A 6,138-nucleotide genomic window follows, 5' to 3' on the forward strand; every position below is an offset into this window, starting at 1 on the left:
AACATAGTGAGACCCCACCCCCAAATACCCCATCTCAAAAAAAAAAAAAAAAAAAAAGGAAAAGAAAAGAAATAAAATCAGCCTCTCCAGGCATTGGTATATTAAAAAGCTCTTGTGTTGATTACAACCTGTAGGCCAGGTTGAAAACTGTTCCCCAGCTTGAGTTCACCAATTTCATACCAGGTGAAGCTGGTCATTGATGCTGTGGTTCTAAGTGATTCATCCGTTCCCTGCTAAAGAGGATGTGTGGATTTGGGTTAAGTTTCTTCTTCTTTATAATTAGAGCAAAATTCCTGAAGGGGAAATGACTTGTGGTTTCGACTTTCAATTGTGTCACATCACTGAATGTTCCTTCTTGGTGAATAAAAAGAACAAGGCAGACCTTCTACTTATCAGTGTGTGCCCTTTGTTACAGTCAAAAGAGCAGAACTCAGAAATATGGTTGTAAAATGGCAGGCCTGAAGTCTTTATTCTTCTTTTCTCTGTTACCTACTGCAAACATGGGTGATCTAGTAACACTACAAGTGGTACGGTAGACAGAGCAATGGACTTGGCCTCAGAAGATGGTAGGAGCAGTGCCGGTATTCCCCCAGAAAGTCAATACATTCATCAGAGGCTGTTTCCTTCTCTGAAAAATGAGATACATCTCTTTGAATCTGAAATGTCATTGATTGTAAGATGTACCATAGTTTTATATACCACTAAGAAAAGGTAGTTGTTTTAGTCCACTGTTAATGTAAATAATTGAAATTATGTTTATTGGTGATAGATTCCAAATATTCCAGAGTATAAAAGTATAACTTTTTTATTAAAAATCTGATAAACTGAGAAAAATAGTTTAGCAAATCTCTCCTAAAGCAAATTTGTTAACAATGCCTATTAAGACTCATCTTTCTTCTCAAATGAGTCAAATCTGAACTCAAAATACAAAAGATTATTTAACTAAATAGCCACCTACTTCATCATTTTTCTATATAACTTCTAAAAGATGTGATAAAGAATACTACTTCCCCTAAAAAAGTTATTGGAAATTCACATATACTTAACCAACGATGATAAGAGTAGAATTGTTTTTGTCAAAATGCAAATATGGAATCTGAAATATTTTTGAGTTTAGCAGAAGCCAATAGTGTTTTAATGTGCAGTGTGAAGACACAAGTGTGATTATAAAGGCATAAGGTGAACTGGGTAAACATGTTCAGTTAGTGATGCATGAAATATAGATGGGGAGAAGCAGGATGAGAGAAGAAACATGAGGAAAAGATGGTAGGGAGGCCAAGGGTTTGAAGAAAAGAGAACTGTGTTAACAGAAATGAGAGAACAGGGTAAGGAAATCCAAGGTGTTAAATTTGAACACCCCAGCACACTGTCCTACCAAATGGAGCTTTCAATAAATGTATATAGCCTGACAGAAAGCAACATTCAGAAAATATCCAGAAAAGAAACATCAGCCTACGTTCAAACAGAGATAAGTGGGGAAGTGAGAAAGAGCTACTTTTGCTTTTCCAACTGATTCCACGTAAGAAAGTGTAACCAAAGGGCAGCAGAATATAGGAGAGGTAGAGACCCAGCACTCAGGGCCAGCATCAAGTAGATGCAGAAGAGCCTCTTAGCAGTGAAAATACAGACTAGGCTAGATTAAAGCTGTGCTTTCCCAGTTCACCTATGCCTTTATAATCACATTCATGTCTTCCCACTGGACATTTGCAACATTACAACACTACTGGCTTCTGCTAAACTCAAAACATTTAAGATTCCATATTTGCATTTTGAGAAAAACAACTTTAGCCTAAGTAAGAAAGGTAATTTGTTAGGTCAAGTAACCAAACTATAGAAAACATCCGGTCACCAGATTGAATGACCCAGAGACTCAAATGACATCCACACTCTTTGTTTCTTTTCCAGGTCTTATTCTCTCAATTCTCTTCCATGGGGGACAGAACTTGGCCACCATAGGCCTTGGGGCTACATCTTTCTAACTCACAAGACAAGGGTTAAAAACAAACATTGGTCAACTGGTACAAAGTTACAATTAGATAAGAGGAATAAATTCTGGTGTTCTATTGCACAGTAGGGTGACTATGGTTAATAGTAAAATATTGTACACTACAAAATAGCTAAAAGAGAGCTATTGAATGTTCTCATCACAAAGAAATGATAAATGGATGAGATAATGGATATACTACCCTGAGTGGATCTTATACAACATAAATATGTAACAAAACATCAAATTGTGCCCCACAAATATGTACAATGTGTCAATTAAAAACAAAGCAAAAACCAAACAACCATACCCCCTACTTGGACAACGTTCATCAGTGTATTCTAAAACTGTGGTCCCCAACCCCTGGGCCAGGACCAGTACCAGGCTGCACAGCAGCAGGTGGGGGGGTTGTTAGCGAAGCTTCATCTGTATTTACAGCAGCTCCCCACCGCTTGCATCCCTGCATAAACTCCGCCTCCTGTCAGATCAGCCCCCAGCGTTAGATTCTCACGGGAGCTGAACCCTACTGTAAACCATGCATGCCAGGGATCTAGGCTTCTCGTTCCTTATGAGAATCTAATGCCTGATGATCTGAAGTGGAGCTGAGGTGGTGACGCTAGCGCTGGGGAATGGCTGCAAATACAGAGAGGTTTGACTGCACAATAAATGTAATACGCTTGAATCATCCTGAAACCATCTCCTCCCCGCAACCTTCTCCCACCCCACCCCAACCCCCGTAAAAACTGTCTTCCATGAAACCGGTCCCTGGTGCCCAAAAAGTTGGATACCGCTGTATCTAAAACACTGAAAATGAAAGATTCGTGGGAAACTACACCAGAGCGGTCAGACTGCTGACCCCACCGGAATCCACGGGTCAGGGCTGGGCAACACGAACCCCGTGACAGCCACACAGTAAGTTCCTCAGGCGACAAGAAGTACACACCCCACCAATAAACTGTGGGTGCTGAAATTAACAACGAAATAGAACCAGAATCTCACTAAGCCTTTAGATCTAACTATAAATTTTTAAGAAACATGAAGCATAAATAAGTTAAATCACATCATCAGTAAAAAATGAACCAAATCCAAGATTTATAACATTCCACAGGGCAAATATCCTGTTTCCTCAATTTATCTATGGCATGAGGAGAAATGAGGTGGAGACCAGAAGTGGCTAACAGAGACCCGAGAGTATAGCAACCAAATACAACGTGGGACCTTGTTTGGATTCCTATGACAATTCAACTATATATAATAAGACATCTCTGAAACTATCAAAGAAATTTGAATGCAGACTGAATATTAGGTGGTATTAAGAAATTACCTCAACTTTTCTAGGTGTGATAATGGTTGGCTGATTACTTTTTTTTTTAATACTAATCACAGGAAGTTTAAGTGGCTTAACGACCTGCTTTAAAGTCGTCGAGCCAACCCTGGACTTTCCCTCTTCGCGTCGCAGCAGCCAGACATGGCGTCTCCCGCTCACCTGGGCCCTCGCAGACGCCGGGCGCTACGCGGAGGCAGTAACACCGGCGGCTCCCGGCATGCTCCGCGAGTGGAGCTCTCCGGCCCCAGAACTCCCAGGCCCGGGCCTGGGGCCCCGCACTAGGGCCCCTTACCCAAGGTGCCCCGGGCTTTAATTTGCATGTCCCACCCAACGGGTATACCCACAGGTCAATCGCGGCCAGCGCGGCGGCCTGGCGATCGGAGCGACAAACATGCGAGCCTCGTGATGTGGTTTCGTTGCATCAAACGTCCCTAAAGGGTCTGAGGTGGACAGGAAAGCGCACAGTTGGATCACCGTAACTAAGAGAGGCGAGACGCCTTCGTGGCTTTTATAGGCTGTGGGCAGGGACAAAGTCGTGCTCGCTTCGGCAGCACATATACTAAAATTGGAACGATACAGAGAAGATTAGCATGGCCCCTGCGCAAGGATGACACGCAAATTCGTGAAGCGTTCCATATTTTTTGCGCAGCTCGTGGAAACCAAAGGTCATACGACGAAAATAGCAGTTTTTGGAAAGGTAGACCCCATTCGCTTAGGGCATGTGCAGTTTCCTACTCACAGCGGCGGCTACGTGGACACCCGCGAAGCTATGTGGGTCTACGTACTGGTCTTGTTGCCCTACGGGGCCACCTTGCATCGACAGCCTCCTGGCGTCTCTGTGGCGCCCCAGTCACGTTCCTGCGAATGAAATTACCTAGGTGATACTTGTATCTGCATGTAGGTATTTATTTTCATTGATTAAAATCTGCTTTTGATTTGGGCAATGAACTTTTCTCTTAAATCACCCACCACAGAATCTGTCCGATTTATGCACACTGGTATTTCTGAGCTCTCCTTAGAGGCTACATGAAAACAGAATATTTGTGAAAACAAATCTTAATGGGCTCGCTGCTTCTAGCCAGTATTCAGTTGGTCCTGGACGTCTAGAATCCACAGGCATAGGCCAACGTTGATCTTACCTGACAACACCGGCCCTGGGTAGCAGTCTCTGCCTTTGTGCAGCTGGCAGTCTAAGAGAAAGGTTAAGGCAGTCAGGTCTAAGATGATGGAGAACGGCACAAAGTAGGCGCAAGAAATGAACGCTAATGGTTTGTTCCTTAAATAAGGACTCATTAATTTAGCAATGATTTAGTAAGGGTTCATGGAGCAATTCATGTGCCAGGCGATCTTCTAGTGAACAAAAGCCAAACTACCTGGGCCTCTGAAGTTTGTGTTGTTGGGGGAGACAATACAGTAAGTCAGTTTCAGATTTGTAAGTTCAATGAAGGAGGCAAAAATTGACCTTTATCCATTTCCGAAATTCGTACTAACATGTTTGCACACATTAACGCGTTAATTCTGATCTGTTTTCCTTTTCATTTCATAGACCGCCTCACACGAATATTTTGGGTGAAAAATCACAATTTTAATATCAAGTGCCACCCGTTTTCCTTTTGCCTCACATTATTTCCTTAGCGCTCATCAGTAAATAGTGAAGCGACTTTCCCAGGACTGGGGCAAAAAATATGGAACGCTTCACGAATTTGCGTGTCATCCTTGCGCAGGGGCCATGCTAATCTTCTCTGTATCGTTCCAATTTTAGTATATGTGCTGCCGAAGCGAGCACGACCTTATCCCTGCCCACAGCCTATAAAAGCCACGAAGACGTCTCGCCTCTCTTAGTTACGGTGATCCAACTGTGCGCTTTCCCGTCCACCTCAGACCCTTTAGGGACGTTTGATGCAACGAAACCACATCACGAGGCTCGCATGTTTGTCGCTCCGATCGCCAGGCCGCCGCGCTGGCCGCGATTGACCTGTGGGTATACCTGTTGGGTGGGACATGCAAATTACAGCCCGGGCCCGGGCCTGGGAGTTCTGGGGCCGGAGAGCTCCACTCGCGGAGCATGCCGGGAGCCTCCTCGTCGCCCGCTCCCGCGGAGCAACGAGGACCGGGCTGGCTTGGAGCAGGCGTCGTCTCTCCGAGGTCCTCTGAGAGCTGGGGAAGTGATTGGCCCGCTAGATCCCTAGGGTCCTGGTCCAGCAGGGGTCTTCCCAGAAAAATATAGAACGTGTCACCAGTATTTCACCCTTGACATGGGTGCCAAAGGCTTTGCTTAAGTGAGCCCCGAGTTCAACCATCTGGGAGGTTCTTCCCAACGACTCACTCAGTTCACTCAGTTCCGCAACGGTACGCACCACACTCTGGGTTGGCCCTGGCTCCGCATGCACCAGCGCGAGTGTCTCGGGCCCGTGTCGGGGACAGGCGAGGTTGGCCTGGCCGGTCACGCTCTTCCTCTCCGCGGTTTCCCAGCAGGTAACTCACTGCCCGTGTCCATTAGGCGCAGGCGCCAGTGGGATCAGGGGCGGAGGAGCCTGGACGAGTGGCCACGCCCATTCACAGGGGCCGCACCGCCCCTCCCCCAACACTGAAGGACAGGCTGAAGCCTACCCATTTGGCCTGAGAGGTGGATTTGAGAATTGCACTTAGGGTTGAACGGGAGCATCATTCTTGTACTTCCTGTACCTCCCAGCACTCTCACTCTTACCCTGTTATGATACAAACCAGCAGGAAACCTACTTACAAGAAATACTCTGTTAGTGTTAAATATTCTGATTTTAACCACAGTAGCAATGATGCCAGAGGTCAAAGACTCTGGTATTGATGT

General features: G+C 45.2%; 2 non-coding genes across 2 annotated transcripts; one reads left to right on the top strand and one right to left on the bottom strand.

Annotated features, from left to right (window-relative positions):
• The first annotated feature begins 3,846 nt into the window (after positions 1 to 3,846).
• LOC123631060 lies at positions 3,847 to 3,953 on the top strand. Its single transcript, XR_006732938.1, has one exon. It is a non-coding gene; the product is annotated as a U6 spliceosomal RNA (small nuclear RNA).
• Positions 3,954 to 4,990: 1,037 nt separating this feature from the next.
• On the bottom strand, positions 4,991 to 5,097 carry LOC123631061. Its single transcript, XR_006732939.1, has one exon. It is a non-coding gene; the product is annotated as a U6 spliceosomal RNA (small nuclear RNA).
• Positions 5,098 to 6,138: the final 1,041 nt, after the last annotated feature.

The sequence above is a fragment of the Lemur catta genome, chromosome 1 (assembly GCF_020740605.2).
Source record: "Lemur catta isolate mLemCat1 chromosome 1, mLemCat1.pri, whole genome shotgun sequence".
NCBI lineage: Eukaryota > Metazoa > Chordata > Mammalia > Primates > Lemuridae > Lemur > Lemur catta.